We start from the raw sequence: 18118 nt of genomic DNA on the forward strand, positions 1-18118 counted from the left end.
CTATAAACATAGTTACATAAAGGAGTCCTTTGCAGAGATACAAAATGCAGCATTTAGATTTTTTTTTAAATCACATCGCTTAGGATTCATTTTTACCTCCCAGGTAGGTAGAGGTGCGGTCTACACAGGAAGAGCCTCATTTAAACCAACGCTTGAGGAAAAAGCTCACTGTTCCAGTGAGCTCCAGACCTCAACATGCTCCCTAGTTCATCTTTCCTCAGCCTCTGCTTGTCAGCAGCGCTGCCACCTACAGCCAGAACCCCCCAAACCTCTCCCTCTCTCCCTGATTTCACCCTTTCTTCTCTGAATGGCTGCAGTTGTCCACTGGCAGCCTTCCCACAGCCACCCTTCAAATCTATTTCCGCTAAGACTGAACTTAGGCCTGATCTCTCAACCCTGCTTTAGTCCTCGGGGGCTTCCTGTTGCCAGCGAGATGATTTTTCAATGCTTCAAGATGGTGACCAAACTCTTTCACGTGTAACGCCCGGTTCAGCCTCTCCATGTCGTCCTGTCTTTCTCTCCCTTTATGTTCTGGTTGTACTGAGCTAACCCTACTATTTGGTATAGCTTTGACTTCACACACCAGTTATTTCTTCCTGAAATTCTTTTTCTCTTCATTTTACCTGGTTAATTCATTTGCATTCTTTGAAACTCAGACTACCTTCGTCACCTTGAAGAGTCACATCAAGAGCGTTAAGGGAGCTCAACTCTATTCCTCCGTAGCCCCTGAACTTGTTTTCCTGGTGTTTCTCTGAATCCTTGTGTGCCTGGCATTAAATCCTCAAAGTGTGGGTGGGTAGCAATTGGTTCTTTTTATCTATCCCCAGAAGCTACTGGAGCCCTTGGCACATGACGAACGTTCAAGAAAGCAGTTCCTGCCCTAAACTTGAGATCTTCATCCCAAGGTTGAGGACACTAATTAGTATTAAAATGCACAAAAAAAGCAGGTGTCCAGGTAGAAACTATAGAGAAAACATGGCCTTGATAATCCACCAATGGGGTAATTATTTCTAAATAAGTCAGATGAACCAGAGTTGTTCCTAAAAGATGCCCAAACAACCAGTCAGTTCTTAGGGAACGTTAGCCAGTTGGCATCACGGGAACCCAAACCCTCAACAAGTCATCCCACTGGGCTCGTGGCATTTCAGCAGGTGTCTGTGGAGCCTGTGAACAAGGAATTACTGATCACATTTGTTTACTTCTCCTTTCTCCCTCTTGCCTTTCCTCTACCACACAGCAAACCTACGTTGTGGCGTTGTTCCGCACTCGTGTGGAACCAGAAATGGAAATGCGTGCGCATTTGAGAAAATGCTCTGAACCCAGATAATAAACACAGAATCCATGGAAAAGCCTACATATGAAAGAGTAAGTTGAACCAAGTTTCTGTGTAGCGGGGGCCCCTTTCAGGTTCTGGACACGTGGCCTCCCTGTCTGAATGGACAGAAAGTCTGAATGAGCAAGGGCAGCTAACAGCAACCCAAACAACACGGCCATTCTCACTCTGCTCAGACCATCATTCGGAGGGGCCTGCTCCAGGGACGGACTCTCCATGCTAAGTAACTCCTATTCTTCATTCATGTTGACTTGATGGCTGGAGCCAGGTGAAAAGACAATTAACCCAAACAGCCGAACTGAACGTGAAGCTTCACTAACGAGGTGGTTTGTTTTCTAAGCCCAGTGGGGCATTGTAAGACCCCGAGTGAGTGCCACTTTCTAGAACCGCGTCCTTTATGCAAAGGGAAAATTATTAAAGAAAATGGGGTGGGTGGCAAAGGAGTCCTTTGGTGGGCTGTTTTCCACTTTGGTCGTGTTGTGTGCTTTCTTGCAGGCGACTTTTGGGCAAATACTGCATCTTCGGCCAGGAGAAGTTGGCGGAGTACAAAAGGGCTTTTGAAGCAGCGAGTGTAAATTCAGACTCCTTTTCTTCCTTCCTTCCTTCCTTTCTTCGCCTCCTCTCTTCTTCTATGTCTGCAGACCGCTCAGTGGAAATAATAAGCACCATTGCTTGCCATCAGCCTCCCATGAATTACTCAAACATCAAATGCAGCTCGAGAAAGGAGGCACGCTTTATTCTCTTCTGCAAAAGTCTCTCTGCCCATTCTTTATTTACATGTTGGGAAGCTAAGCAATAGACATCCCATCAACACACACACACACACACACACACACACACACACACACACACTCACGCACGGCCATTAAACAAATTAAAAGGGATGGGGCTGACTAACGTAGTACTCTTGGAATCCTCAATTTGATTAGTCTGAGTTTAATACACAAAAGCTGGAGTAGGAGGGGCTAACTGCTCTTTAATAACCTGTACAATTAAGTTATGTGGATGAATCTAACTATTCTGTGCTTCTTAACAGAGCCCTATTATCTGATTACTTATAACAGAAAGTTGTTTCTTCAGCAGTGTTTCTGAGCTTGCCCCTGCAAGGCTTCCTCCCTGTGGCTGATTTACGTTTCAGTGGATGTTTTTTTCCCCTTTCTGGAATTGTTTTTCTGTGTCATGAGCTTTTGCTTCAAAAATTTTCAAATAGTTTTTAGCTTCTTGGGAGCTCTTGTCTTTCAGCCCTCTTGAAATCTGGGTTCAGGAAAGGTAGTGTGATTATGAAACACTTTCCCCTTGCATAGTTTCATTTGGGGTGAGCTTTGCTTAATTGTCTTAATGCATTTTAGAATATGGAGAGCATCCTGCTCTTTTCGTTATGGGGGAGGCACTCTGACTCATAAGGTCTGGAAACTGTACAGCTGGCTCACTGGCTAAGGATACATAACACTTTTTCAGAGGATCAAGTTTTGATCACTAGCTTCCAAGTCTAGTACCTCAGAACTTCCTGTAACTCCTGCTCCAGGTGTTCTGAGGCATCTGACCTCCATGGATGGACAGACAGACACACAGACACAGACACAGACACACACACACACACACACATACACACACACACACATATTCACACCTCAAAAATAATGGTGGTTGTGGTAGTGGTGATGGTGATGATGGTGATAAATCTTTAAAAGGGTTGATCTTTAATCATTTAAACATTAAAGGGCTATTGTGTCTGAAACTGGAATAATGTGGCTTGATTTTCTAGGAATCAGGCTGCCATGCTGTGTTTATTTCTCTCTGAGTATTGCTTGTTTTAGATGGAGTCTTGCTATTTGCTCAAGTTGACTTCAAACCCACAATCCTGTGCCACCCTGCTGTGCAGTTAAGATCATAGAATTGTGGGTATTCATGACAACACCTGGATTAGAAATTATCATTCTTTTATGAGGAGAGTATGTCTGCCATGAGGGATTTTTCCTCCCTCATGGTTGGAATAGAACTCAAGCCATCACATATTAAGCATAACATTTAACATCTCCAGCTCTCCACATATAAAGAAATGTGTCTTCTGCTGCCTTTACTTAAAAGTCACAGTGCAGGAAGATGCTGTCCTAATAGAGGAATATATAGTTCAGGGAATAGTGTCCCAGGCTACAGGGTGGTGGAGTAAAAATTGAACACATGGCACAGATACAAAGTGTGCAAAAAAATTTTTTTCCTGCTAGCTTCTACTGCAACTGCTACTGGGCCTGAGCTGCTCTTGGGAAATCAGGACTACCTGTTTCTGCCCCTGTGCAGATGAGCGAAGAGTAGTGAATTATTGGGGGGGGGGGCACTGTCAAATGCAGACAGTGGCAGCTTCTTACTGGCACCCAAGCTCTGAGATTTCAATATGGTCTCCCCACTTGGCTGTCAGATTGTACTTTGTTTTAGTGTAGAATATGTTGGGAGGGAGGAGTCCAGATACCCGAGCCAGACAGTTTGATGTCAATCTCATCTTCCGTCCCTACTCCCTTTGATGGGGCTAGATGTGTTATATACATCTCTATGCCTCAGCTTCCTCAGAAATAGATAATAATGATCCCACAAGAAGTTGCTATCAGAGTTGAATGTCACTTCCTTCATGGCTGAGGGAACCTCGTAGAAAAGAGGACAAAGAGAAGTAAGTGCCAGAGGAAAGGATGGATTGTTGGAGAAAGATGTCTCCAGACACAACGTGACCACGGCTGTTGTGCTCTTGAATTCATCATAGCCATGGTAGCCTGCGCAAGGTCTGCATGAGATCGGGCATAGCAACACACTATTTGGGAGAGGATAGGGACACACAAGGCAGCACCACTTCCCTGAGGAATTACTAACAGTTTCTGGAAAAGGCAATGAGATTTTCTTCAGTGGTGTAGCCACTGGTAAGGTATCCTTGTTTTTGTAAAGAACCTCTTACCCATGCTCCTGCGAATAGCCCCAAAGAACCTCATTGGGTCATACGAAGAAATAGAAAGTTAAAAGACAGATAGATGTAAGATTATACATCCAGGCCAGAAGTGAGAACTTCTGCTTCCTCCACCATTGAGCACATTCTCTGTTCCTGTAACCCAATAGTGCTTTACTCTCGTACGTGCTTTACTCTCTCCTGAGTATTCTAACCCTAAAATGGGAGTGAATGGGAGTGGGTGTGAATTATCTGATTCTTTAAACAAATGTACTTATTTTATTTACCATTTCTACACTACATATTTCTCAATATGCTTCAGCTCCCCAAGAGTATTTCCTGGGAGTAAACAGTGAAACAGTTAATGGCTATATCCCAGAGGTAGCAGGGAATGAAGACTGGGAACTGTAAACCAGCAGGAGGAGACAGAGAAAGGCAACCTTGATGAAGCTGCAGAATCGTAGACACCTGACAGGAGGATGGGTATCAAGTTCAGTGGTCTCAACGGTAGCCAGTGTTCTCTGTCCAGTGTGCTTATGTAAAGAGCTAAACTTCAATATGTGATACTGTAGCTCCTATTAGCCAGCAAAGGCAGCACTGTTAGTCATGAGCTGAAAAATCTCAAAACCTGGCTGCAGTCTAGATTCACATCCAATGCAGAGCAAAGGGATGCAGAGCCTGGCTTTCTTCTTTCTGTGAAGCAGAGGGAATGCTTCCCTTTACTTAAGCCCATCCCCAGTCCCTAAAGATGTCTGAACATATCTAGCATACTAGTGACAAAGACTTACAAAAGGGAAAGATCAAGTTCTCGCCATGAGCTGATCCGGTAGAATAAGGTGAGAGGAAATTAAATGGGAGACCCAAGTGTAGGAGTCACAACTGTAACCAAGAGACAGAGAGGTGATGAGCAAAGTTACACATAAACACTTCCTCTTAGCAACGAAAAGAATTAATAGAGAAAGAAAGAGGACCGTTTGCTTAATGAAAACAATTGGCACGAGGAAAAGAAAAAACATGGGTGTCAGATGAAAGTTGCAAACTGTGTTCAATTTCCTTTCCCACCACGGTCTAGCATACAGGAGAAAGGAAAAAGCTGTCTTGGTATGGGAGTTACCAAAGTTTCATCTTGGCAGGAACTGTGGTGATTTGGTGGGCAGGAGTGTTATTGCCTCAGTATAGGATTGAGGGGAATCATATTTTCTTTAAAAACCTTAGTGTGCCCATAGATGGTATTTCAATAAGCACTCTCCTCTGCAAACTCAAGAGACAAACCAAGGAAGCTGGAGGACACGTGAATTCAGACTTACTTCTTAGAGTCTGCGAGTTGCTGGTTCCTTGTTTATCAGTGAGGGCATGAGATTGAAGAGTCCACAGTCAATCATATTTCATTATCATATAAATATTCCATCTAGATGCCATTAAGAATGAAATGCAATTATCCGGATTTTATAAAATTTGTAGCAGCCACTAGGGTGCTAATTTCTAGCTCCAAGAGCTACTCAGTTCCTGGATAGAAGAACACATACTTTGAAACTTTGTCTAAAGAAAACTCTGTCTATGAAGTTCAATTATTGAGCAATACAAACCAACATGGCCATGCAGGCCAGTTGGTGGAAACATGAATGATTAACTCATCGGATATGAGTTCAAGAGATACTCTGGGTGAAATTCAGATTCTATGCACAAACTAGGCTGATGTTAGCTTTAGAGTTGGGAAATTATGCCATGTTCTTTTGAAGAAATTTCCAGGAAAAAAATCCAAAGCTCTTGGAAAGAGTTCATAGAAAGTCACTGAAAGAGAACAACAAAATCTGGGGATGGTTGGTTAGAAAATGAAATGTCATCAACATTTCTGGATTTGATTACCAACACAGCAGTGATGCATCTCCTACAATGGAGGCTTGGCTTGGGGGTCGTGAAACCTTTGGCAAGGCCTTTGCTTTTCTGAGTCTCTATTTCTCTATAAATACAGATATTGGAGGGCAGTGTCTGTGTGTATGTGTTTACTAAGCAACTGGGAGCAGAGAGTTCTACAAATTAATGCAGTTATTATTATTGCCATTATTGATTTTGTAACTTAATTCTGTCCACTCAACTGCATAACTGCCCTTATTTCTATTGTTCGAATTATCACCTCTATCGTCAGAGTCAGAAATCTACACAGCAGGAGACCTGCCTGATTCATGAGGCCTGGGATCTCCTTTTGCCTACAATTTGGGAAATGAATGAATGATTTTCTGAACTTGGATGAAGTGGGGATGCTCCAGACCAGTACCTGGGTTGAGAGCCATTGAGAAAAGCAAAGAGCCATCAGAGAAGTCCCCGGAGAGAAGGTGCTTGGTATAGTCTAGGAACAGAGACCTGTGTGGCAGCAATATCTAAGAGAAAAGATAAAAGATTCGTTGTCTCGATGAGACATTTCAAAAAAGTCACTTAACTCTTTTGAATCAGTTGTACTAGAGGATCTATATGTTACCATGCTGCCTAAACTGGATTGTCGGGAATATTAGAAGGGTTGCTTGTGTACATGTGTGTGTGCATATGTTTTACTCTAAATTGAAGGGAGTTTTCCCTGTAAGATATGCTTGGGCTCTGAAATAGTTTGCTGCTTTATCCACTACTACACACACATGTATGTTCACAACCACACCATATACTGAACTGAAGTGAGTAGATTGGTGTCCAACTCAGAGATAAAAAGAAAAGGGTTAGAAATGGGAGCAGGGGATCAGAGTGAGTGTCTCATGCAGTAAGTACTGTGCTGAGGAGTATTTATTCTGCGGGAATACACAAACTCCTGGATTCAGTCCCTAGTGTGGTTTAAGTTCGATGTGGTGGAATATGCTTGTAATTTCAGTATTTGGGGGTTTGAGGCAGGAGTGCCAAGAGTTCAAGGCTATTCTTGACTGTACATATAGTTTGAGGCCAGCCTGGGCTCCATGACCTTTCACCTCAGAAACAAAGCAAAACAACAGAAACAAAGAGAGGGAAAAGAGCTCCAGCTTAGATGAGTGCACTAAGTCTGCCTTTAGTCTCAGCTTTGGAATATGTTGCCACTGGTGGTAACCATACGGAAATCACATATACATTATGTATTATACATATATTACACATATGCATTATCCTCGGCTCAAAGAACTTGTTATCTTCTTACTCTACTTCCAGAATTCTTAATAACTCGAAAGTTCCCTTTTATGCTTACTCTGCTCACTACTCCATTTCAAAGAGTGCAAATAACCTTTCCTAGATGGCTTTTCAGAATGTTTATCTTCCAAATCAATGTCAGCATTTTAGAAAAGGCTTCCAACGTGGCAAATAAAAGAATAAAGTACCCATCATTCCTATTTTTCCTCTTACTCCCCAATAAAGACACATGCACATATGAACTTAGAAAAATTCAAAGCATGGAAGTTGTATATAATTAAGTCATAAGAGAGTAAGAGCTGTTGGAAACCTATCATGGTATTCCTACACACATTTATGCACATTCTGATATGTTCCTGAGGTCAACAGTGAAGGAGGGGCAGTTTGTCACTTCCACTGAGTTTGGCTGGAGCGTCACTGTAAGCTTACTCCCAGAGGTAGGAATTTATCAGGACTCCAGTGAGTCTAAAATAAGATTCTGCTTAGAGAAATGACTGACATGTAAATCAAGGATCTGACCATAATGGTCAGAACCTAAGTAGAGGGGGGCCTAGTAAGGGGATACTTAAATAAGCATGGCTGACCGTGGGCTTGACTCTCATGACGATGGAGCTCAAGACACTTTACCAAATTTACCTGAACTTAAGAAAGGACTTTGGAGGTGTCAACTTGAGGCTTCATGTCCATTTAGGGGAATTAGGTTGTGCCACAATGGATTAGTCCTGAACTGATGCCCTAGAGAAGAGTCTGGTTTGGTGGATCATACCTACGAAGTATGATGTCAGGGCCATGTTCTCAAGTGCCACGAATTGTTTCTTTATGTGGACTATGGCTTCTCAAGATTGTGAGCACCTGATGCCAGGCATGGGCCTGGATTTTCCAGTGCTATTACCTTTCTTGCCCACTAGGCACAAAGTAGTTGAAAAGCTAACTTAACAAGATTTTTTTTCCCCAAGGAATTTGTTAAAGGGGACCAGGAAGGAATAATCCATCCATTTGCTGTGTTATTTGAGTCTGAGGTTTTGCCAGCTGTTGTCTTCACACAGTCTTTGGGCCTCCAAGACCTGTTATTGCCTTGAACAAACACCTGCATCCTTCATCACATCACAGATGGATTTCAGTGTGAGCTCTCCTAACACTTCTCTTCCCCCTAGGTATGAAGTTCTTCCAGCAAGGCTGTGTCACCCTTTTAAACATTGCCACCAACTGGGGACTGAGCATTTAAATATCTGAGCCTGTGGGGGACATCTCTCATGTCAACCACCATAGGGGGCCAAAGTGACCATGACCCAAATCACACAACACGTCATGGGATCTGGGATGTGCACTAAGACCAATCAAAGGAGCATATATAATTGTACTTCAATACTGTTTTCCAGGTCTGTAGTATGAAGAAAAACTTTATGATACATCCACGGCAGTATTTGAAATGTTGAAACTCTTCTCTTCTCAGGGCATTTTATTAGTAATGGAAAGTGGAAACCCAGAATTGACACCTTGCAGACAGGACAAAGACAGAATATCTGGAAGAGGTGACACCTCTTCTTGCCTGTGTGCTCACTGCCACCTATGTCTGCTCACAAGCAACGGTAGTCTGAAGCACACGACAGGAGAGCCTTGCTGCATAGGGGGCAATAAAGCTTGCACGAAGCAGGGGTAGGTTTGTTCCTTGAAGCTCAACTTGTATCCCAGAAATAACGGGTTGCCTGATTCCTTCCACTCTCTGCACATCACACCTCAATCTGTCATTGATTGGGCCTAGATGAAGCACCCTTTCCACGGAGCAGGATCAATTTAGCCAATTTGTCTGACTTAGATGCTGCTGAGATCCGTTCCTTCAAGGCCAGGATCGGCAAAGGGGCAAACGTCGTGCATTGCTCTATTTAATTAAAGCTGCTCCTGGTTCAATTAGTAAAATTCTTTCCATCTTTGTCTGACAGTTCTGTAAGCAAAAGGAACCTCTGATAGACAACAAATGTCAAATGGTGCTACCAAGCCAAAAAGGGCAGCTTCTGGGGCAAAATAGGGTTTTTTTTTTCCTCCTCCTTTAATAGAAATGGATTTCAAATATAATTTGCTGTTGCTACCTGGTGAAAGGCCATCTCTCCCCATGAATCTGTGGGATGCTGAGAGGAGCTCTGTTTCCTTCCAGAAAGCTGTGTTTCAAATTAACTTGTTCAGATGCTAAGTAGAGGAGCAGCCTTGCTGACAGAAGAACAATTACTTTCTCTGGGTTGCCTCCACGCTGGTTTACTCAGCTCGCCTTATGTTCCAAACCTTGGCTGGTTCTTCTTCGACAGTAGTTCAATATTGTGCAGGCTGAGTGATTTCATTTCAGCCAAATTGGTGGCACAAAAGATGAAAGGCTGGTGATCCTGTCATGATGTGCCAGGTTTACACAACCTGCCTTGGGAACTCGTGACGCTGGGAGGAAAGCTGGGAAAGACAGAGCAGACTTTCGTTAGCTTCCTGTTCAGGAGTCTGAGCATACTCTCAGTGGCTTATGCACACATGTTCAGGCACATCTGGCTGGCCATTTGAGTACCCCCCCCCCCGAGCTGTAACTGAAAGTGTCTTTAGGTACAAGGTCCTGTTAGCTAAGGCTCCAGTCTCTCCCCACATCCCTGGCTAGCCTTACAAAGTACATCCTTGGGGAGTTTGGGGCTTGAGTATTCTTTTGTGTTGTTGTCTCAGGGGGCAGCAGCCTATGCTGTGGATACTGAACTTAAAATTAGAAGATGGCAGGGATGGGGTTATCAGAGTGGTCTTATATGCTAACTCCACACTCTCACTGCAAACACTGATGGATCAAGAGGTGCTGCCTCTTTTCCGAGTGCTGCCGGTGCCAACTCTCTCTCGGGGAACACAGAACAAAGGCACACACTGGATCTTCACAGTTTAGAATGAGCATAATCAATATTGCTCCATATATAAAGCACAGGCAATGCTGTGCATGAGCAATAAACCCTACCAGCTGCTCTGCATTGGAAGGAGAAAGGAAGGGCTTGGGGGGTGGGGCTGAAGAGTTCTCTCATTTCTTCTGAAATAGGTGGGAACAGATTCAATAATAGATTCCTACAGAAAGAGAGGGCAAGAGGGCAAAAATATACTGGTAGATAATGAAGTTCAACAATCAGCTTTCTAAGGAAGACAAACTCAAGTTATTCTTGGTTAATAGGTACATAAGGTTTTTCATAAGCCAGCAGGCAATCTGTGTGCATTGATTGTTTTACATGCCAGGATTAACAAGGCTTTAAGGATTCAGAAGGTATGGTCATCTTGTCATGAATGAATTTAATTATGTTCAAGAGTAACTAAAGGATGACTTCAAGAACACATTTTCTGAAAAATTGGCAAGCTAGAATGTTATTTCCAGTAACATCATTTATTATTGTAAACTGACACGTGCTTCCACTTCTCAAGCACCATCCTCTGAAAAAAAAATGAGTTCCAAGATATTAGGAAAGTGTCTCTAAGTGGCATAAATACTATAAATATGATGCCAAGTGTGTTTTCTTCCTGCATGATCTCTTTGAGACTTTTGAATGTTGATGTCTATGAGACTCTCTTCGGAGAGGGTAATTTTTGCCTTCAAATTCTCTTTTATTCCCTTTCCCCTTTCTAGTGAATAATCTGCACAGTGAGCATTCAACAAAACACTATTTGAAACACAGTAGTGTGAGGTCCCCAGGACTTTCTTTTAAATGATGTAGCTTGAAGCCAGCCTTTGGATGTGTAACTATGTGGGAGTTCTAAGATCAACCTTCTAGTCGGGATCCAAATGTAAGATGCTTGAATTTTCCTCATCACTTGGGGATATCTCAGCAGCGAGAGCAGCAGCAATTCTACCCCATTCTGAAAGAAGGTGGCAGTCATTGTGTGTCATGGGATTGGATTCTGTGACAGTGGAACAAATAGCAGTAGACCAGAGGTGGGTAGCAGGTACCTGACATTTCACACGGTGTCAAGGGTAGACTTCACAGTTGGTCACTGAGGCTTGCCACCACCATTTTACAAACGTGGAAAACTGAAGTTAAATACTTCATATTCCGCAGTTTGATTGTGTAGTCAGTGGTGGATCTAGGAATCAAATAAACCTAGATAGTGTGTCTGGAACAAAATGTTGCAATGTGACTTTTAGTCTCTGCACTGTGTTGACAATTGTAGATACCATGGCTCATCTGGGGTCATGCCATCATTACACCTCTGAACTTTATTTTCAGATGGATAGAAATCACCAAAGTACAAAAGTGACTTTGATTAAAATCAAGTTGCTTTTTGGAGGTGTAAGCTGGAATGCAGTGAGAGTTTTGGATGTCAAGTGGCTCTTCAACAAGGGGTTTTAGGGGTAAATGTAGAGAGCCCTGGGTTTGAAGGATCCTTTAGAGTTCTTTGTTGCATTTCTTGCAAATGGTGAACTAAAGTCTCAAACCACTTATTCTTACCTTGCTGCCAGGTAGAGAAATCCTACAAGTTATCTATAAAATGTATTAAACCTATCCATCTCTCCTTTCATTATTTAGGTAAGAGTGAAGAGTTCTGGAAAGTTTTGATAATTGAGATTTTATACACTTCTCTAAAATCTATTCTACTTTGTTTCACATTTTCAGAAATAAGACCGAGACAGATTTTTAAAAGAGCTAAAGCTTATTTTTTTTTAAATTTAGTACTTTCTGCCCATTTTCCTCCTATTCTTCAAACAAAGAAAGCTGAATGATTATTCCCACTCATTCCTGGAAAACCCTTGGCACCCGACACCATATCAAACACCACGAAGTAGACATGCCAGGTGAATCCTGTCCCATCATTTCACATTACGGTGCCTCATTCAAAAGGAACACTTTTGGATTAGACAACCTGGTTTGTGATGTAGATTATAGACTCAGAATCATACGGTTAGTGACTCAATCAACAAATACTAAGGAAAGTTGACTATAGAAAATACTTTTGGAGAAGGTATCTTAAACATATGCAAACTAAAAATTACAAGTTCTTGCTATCAAAGAGTGGAGCGATGATATAAATATTCAGAGTCCTAGAATACAGTAGGTGGGCATGAGAAATATAGTAAATAAACATAACAAATTATCAGAAAAGTAAACTCTGAACAGAAAGGGAAAATTAAATGGATGATAGTGTTTGTTGAAGAAAGAATGTGATTTTTAAATTAGAGGATAGACGTGACAGGAGTTGGGGAAAATTCTGGGTCAGATGGCTTGACAGACGTAAAATAAAGACAGTGTCAGAAACTGGACCACAGACTCATTCATAAGAACACTGGAAGCTTCCTGAATGTAGAAGAAACATTTCTGGCTCATCATTGTAGGCGAATCATCCAATACATAGCACACCTGTGAGAAAGCAGGTTGGATGTTTGATGCAGAGATAAATTAATCCACTTGCTTCTCTAGCGCTGATGTAGCAGTACTGTTTGTAAACACAGGCCATTAGACAGAACCAATACGACCTTGGTGGAGAAGAGTTACAAGGCAGAAAGGCCAAAACAAAACTGCTTGTTTGAAAATCAACCAATCCTATCAACTTAACTTTGGTCTTTATACATCTATCCTTAAAAATTCAACAGGAGCCTCATTAACAGTATCAGGTATGGCCCTCTGGGACTCTCTCCTGTCTCTTCCCCATGCCTAATCCTGCCCCACTATTCCCCTCTCTTTCCCCTCTCCATCTTATGGAGTAGATATTAAATCCAAATTTTAAAAAGTGGTTGGTTACATCCTTAATGTCTGTGTCACTATTACACTGGTAGGCATAACTCGCAGGCAAGCTGTTATTATAGCTCAAGGTTTGTGGCTAGGTGTGGTTGAGGATTAGCTTTTCCCTATGGTAGCTTATAGCAAACACATTTTAACTCTATGAATGTCAGGCAGTAGTAGTGACGCTTCCAGTTGAACACCAGCTTGACTTCTCCATGGTCTACGCCATAAGTTTGTGGTATCTTCAAACAATAGAGTCCTACTTCCCTGAGACTAGATAGGTCTTGGGTCCCAAGGGGAAACCTATTACTATTGTTCTATTAAGTCAACATAGCAATACAATGACTCCCAGTGACATACTGCTATAGCCACAGACCAGTGTATCTGTCACCCAGTCCTCATCAGACAAGCGTCTCTGTACCAAAGATGCAGCTAATACAGAAACCGACAGCTGAACAACATGCAGAAGCTGAGAGATTTTAGAGTGCTCCTGCCTGAATAGCATGTCTTCATTGCACAAATAATCTATGAAGAAGAGGAGGCAGAATGACTGTAAGAACTACAGGGAGTGGTTGTAGGAAGCAGTATCCTCCAAACGCAATGGAAGGGATGCCTGTATGAACTCACAGGGACTGTAGCAGATGGCACAAGACATGCACAAGTTCAAGCCAGACAAAAATCCAAGCATAGAGGAGGGGACATGGAGGCAAAGTTGCACCCTTAACCAAGAAGCTATTCACAAATGATAGCTGCTGGGCAAGAGAAAATGGGGTTTCTTCAGTGGCACCACTGGGCTAACTGGGCAGTGCTGGAGAGCTCCCCCTGGTTGTATGGGAGAGCTGGTAGGCTGACCAGCTTAGATACTACCCAGGTCCCAATTCAGGGCTTTGAGGTGTCCCACCCCAGCATCTACCTCATCGATAAACTACTGGTATGTGTGAAACACCAAGCATGCAACATTAAGATCACATGAGGTCTAATTTTGTATCTGATTTAAGATTTTTTTCATAACATAGATAAAATGATATTATCCCCTGCCCCAATACCTGTCTCATTATTTTATTTACTATACTTGATGAAGCTCGTCAGCTTTAGAACATCTAAACCACCAGTCTGCCTTTTTGACCCCTTCAGTTTTCAAAAAGCAAAAGTCGAAATTAGAACAGCAGCATATTGTTCTCATGCTCAAAATCTCTCAGCAGGATGAACATTGACTTAAGAAGATAAGTTTTTTTTTTAATGGCCCATAGCCTGCTGAGTCTCTAGGAAATAGGCAAACAAGTGGAGTTCCGTCTCTGGATGGGTGAGATTCGAGTTGGCAAAGCAATAGTCTTCCTGGCTCAGCAAACAATGTTATTATCCCACAAAATGGGCACCTCCAGGGCTATGAGAAAGGACAGGCTTTGGCACATAACATATCTGACTTGGTCCATGTCAACTTGGGTAAGTTAATTCAGGTCTCTCAGCCTTGGTCACCCATCTGAAAATAATAATAAGTCACTTCTCCCTAGATGTGGGAAAATTAGTGATACTACATGATGCTCACAACACATAATAGATAATAAAACACACACACACAAAAACCCAACCTTATTGATACTATTCCTTGTGACTGACCCTGTCACAAGCTTGAAAACAATTTACCCTTGTTTCTTAATATCCTTTTTGGGACACAATCAATTGGAAATTTAATAAATTGGATTAATTATAATAATATAATATGACTATATTAACGATTGGTTAATTAATTGGGAATATAATAAAAGACCATAACCAAGCAAATATGTCTTAGTATAAATGGTAAGAAAATGAAATTCGTTTATGAGTAAGGTGCAACTTTAAGATCATATTTTAAACTTTTCCATGACAAATAATATACATGTGCTTTAAACAAGCTGTTTAATTTTATTTTTTTTACTTTGAGCTTGAGTGCTGTGTTTATGAAAAGAATTGACTCTAGCTGCATATGTATCAAAAGATGGCCTAGTCGACCATCACTGGAAAGAGAGGCCCATTGGACACGCAAACTGTATATGCCCCAGTACAGGGGAACGCCAGGGCCAAAAAAAAAAAAAAACTGGGAATGAGTGGGTAGGAAAGTGAGGGGGAGGGTATGGGGGACTTTTGGGATAGCATTGGAAATGTAATCGAGGAAAACATGTAATAAAAATATTAATTTTAAAAAAAACCAAACCCATATGATTAGTGAATTGTCTAGTAGGTGACACTTACACAATTGACATCCACTGTCACCTCTAAATGTGACCACAATCCTGACTTAACAGCCTCGTGGAATTACTTGGTCAATTTTTATGCTTACACAAACTGGAATGCTTTTATAGCAAGGCTAAACATACATAATGGTTCTAAGTAGCTACAAACACTATGTGCCCCAGCCACGGAACCATTCAGACTGACCTGGCAAGGATGAGTTATCAGATTTGGTCTGCTTCAATGGCATAAGCATGAGCTTTCGAACACGTAAATGCTGCAAGGCAGGACTATGGCAGTATTAAATTGTAATTATTAGCAGCTGCTAACCTAAAAACTTATGAATGATAATTATGAAAATATTGATAGTGAAAAAAATTATGAAAGAAGTAGGTTACAAAGAAGACGTGTGTGTGACTGTATTTGTGACTGTGTGTGTGTGTGTGTGTGTGTGTGTGTTTGAGAGAAGAGAGTTCTTTATTTGATCACAGTAAGTCATTTCTTACTATCTTCTAAACCAAACACATGCACAATAAATTGCCAGGAGGCTCAGTATGAGGGGAATAACACCCTGCTCTTGAAGACTTCAAGGTTCCAGGCTCACTACTGAGTGACTTGGGCAGCCTTGGGGACTTCTATAGCTCAGGCAGCAGACTTATAACAAGCCTTTACTTTGTTCGTCGAATAATAACATTGTGCCGTTCCCCTGCAGCTTGGGGTCTCACACTAAGTGGAAATGTTTATCATCTACCTCTAAACCCTCCCACTCAGATGTCATTTCCCATACTTTGTACCGTTTGCCCATGGGCCTGGAGAAAGTAGAAACTACTGCCAAGAAAATCATACAGAGGCGCAGCCTCCTAGCCCGATCTTTTTTTTTTTTAATATTTTTTATTACATATTTTCCTCAATTACATTTCCAATGCTATCCCAAAAGTCCCCCATACCCTCCCCCCCCCCACTTCCCTACCCACCCATTCCCATTTTTTTGGCCCTGGCGTTCCCCTGTATTGGGGCATATACAGTTTGTGTGTCCATTGGGCCTCTCTTTCCAGTGATGGCCGACTAGGACATCTTTTGATACATATGCAGCTAGAGTCAAGAGCTCTGGCGTACTGGTTAGTTCATAATGTTGTTCCACCTATAGGGTTGCAGATCCCTTTAGGGCCAGCACATAAGACGGTGAGTGAGAGCAACGAGGAGTGACTCCTGTCTGCTTTTTGTCTCTCTAGACAAATGCTTTGTTCTATTATGATATCTACAGGAGACTATAGAAGGGCATGGCTTCAGGGCAGTGAAGAAGGAAATAGGAAAGTTTTCAGCTTTTGGGGTCAGGTTACTGACTAATCACGTGAGCAGGCTTCCACCCGACCCCCACCCCCAAGTCTGAATATTGAGTTCCTATACTGTACTGGAGATTTAAGAATGTGACTGAATCCCAGAAAGAGAGGCGATTTAAAAAAAAAATTATTAGGTATTTTCCTCATTTACATTTCCAATGCTATCCCAAAAGACCCCATACCCCCCCTCTCCTACCCACCCACTCCCACTTTTTGGCCCTGGCATTCCCCTGTACTGGGGCATATAAAGTTTGCAAGTCCAATGGGCCTCTCTTTCCAGTGATGGCCTACTAGGCCATCTTTTGATACATATGCAGCTGGAGTCAAGAGCTCAGGGGTACTGGTTAGTTCATAATGTTGATCCACCTATAGGGTTGCAGATCCCTTTAGCTCCTTTAGATATCTCTAGCTCCTCCATTCGGGGCCCTGTGATCCATCCAATAGTTGACTGTGAGCATCCACTTCTGTGTTTGCTAGGCCCCGGCATAGTCTCACAAGAGAGAGCTCTATCTGGGTCCTTTCAGCAAAAGCTTGCTAGTGTATGCAATGGTGTCAGCGTTTGGAAGCTGATTATGGGATGGATCCCCGGATATGGCAGTCTCTAGATGGTCCATCCTTTCGTCACAGCTCCAAACATTGTGTCTGTAACTCCTTCCATGGGTGTTTTGTTCCCAATTCTAAGAAGGGGCAAGGACTTGGTGAATTTTCACAGACTAAGTCTAGCAGAATCATCAAGGACTTAAGATTAAGAAACAGTCCATTGCCCGTGCCCCGTGGGTACTCCTTCCACAATTTTACAGCTGGCTCTCCCTTTTCAGGAGCAGTTACCAGAAATTGCATTTTTTTTCTCTTTCATACTTTTCCTATCATTGTAACCATTTAGCTTGCATTTGTATGTCTGGTTTCATTTATCAAAATCGCCTCCCAATTGTGTTATGAGAAATCTTAGCACGTTTTCTAGTGACTATATGTGTGAGTTTCTGATGGGCAAATGCCTATGAGTAAAACTGCTGGCTAAGGAGGAATGAATATACTTGAATATTACAGATGTTTTATAGTTTACCAAAATTGCTTTGCTAATCTACTGTCTAGGTTCTGGTCTTTTAATGTTCTGGTAGCTAAGTATCCTTATCAATAGTTTATCTTTTTGACTTTTATTTTTCACATTCTGGTTGGTACATAATACTGGTAATTAAATTTCTGTGATGACAAATGAGTTTGTGTGCCTTGTATTAAGTTTATTAGCTACTGTATACTGTCTTTTGTAGAACAAACCTCTTATGTCTGTATGCAAGCTTCACCTATCAAATAAAGCTGATTGGCATATAGTTGAGGCAGGAAATAGAAGGTGGGACTTCTGGTAGGAAGAAAGGATGCTGGGATAGAGAGAAGCACAGGAGGTTTGGCTCTGGGAACCCGAAGGAAGGAGGACAGACATATGGAACCT

Source organism: Mus musculus, chromosome 10, assembly GCF_000001635.26.
Source record: "Mus musculus strain C57BL/6J chromosome 10, GRCm38.p6 C57BL/6J".
In the NCBI taxonomy this organism is placed as follows: Eukaryota; Metazoa; Chordata; class Mammalia; order Rodentia; family Muridae; genus Mus; species Mus musculus.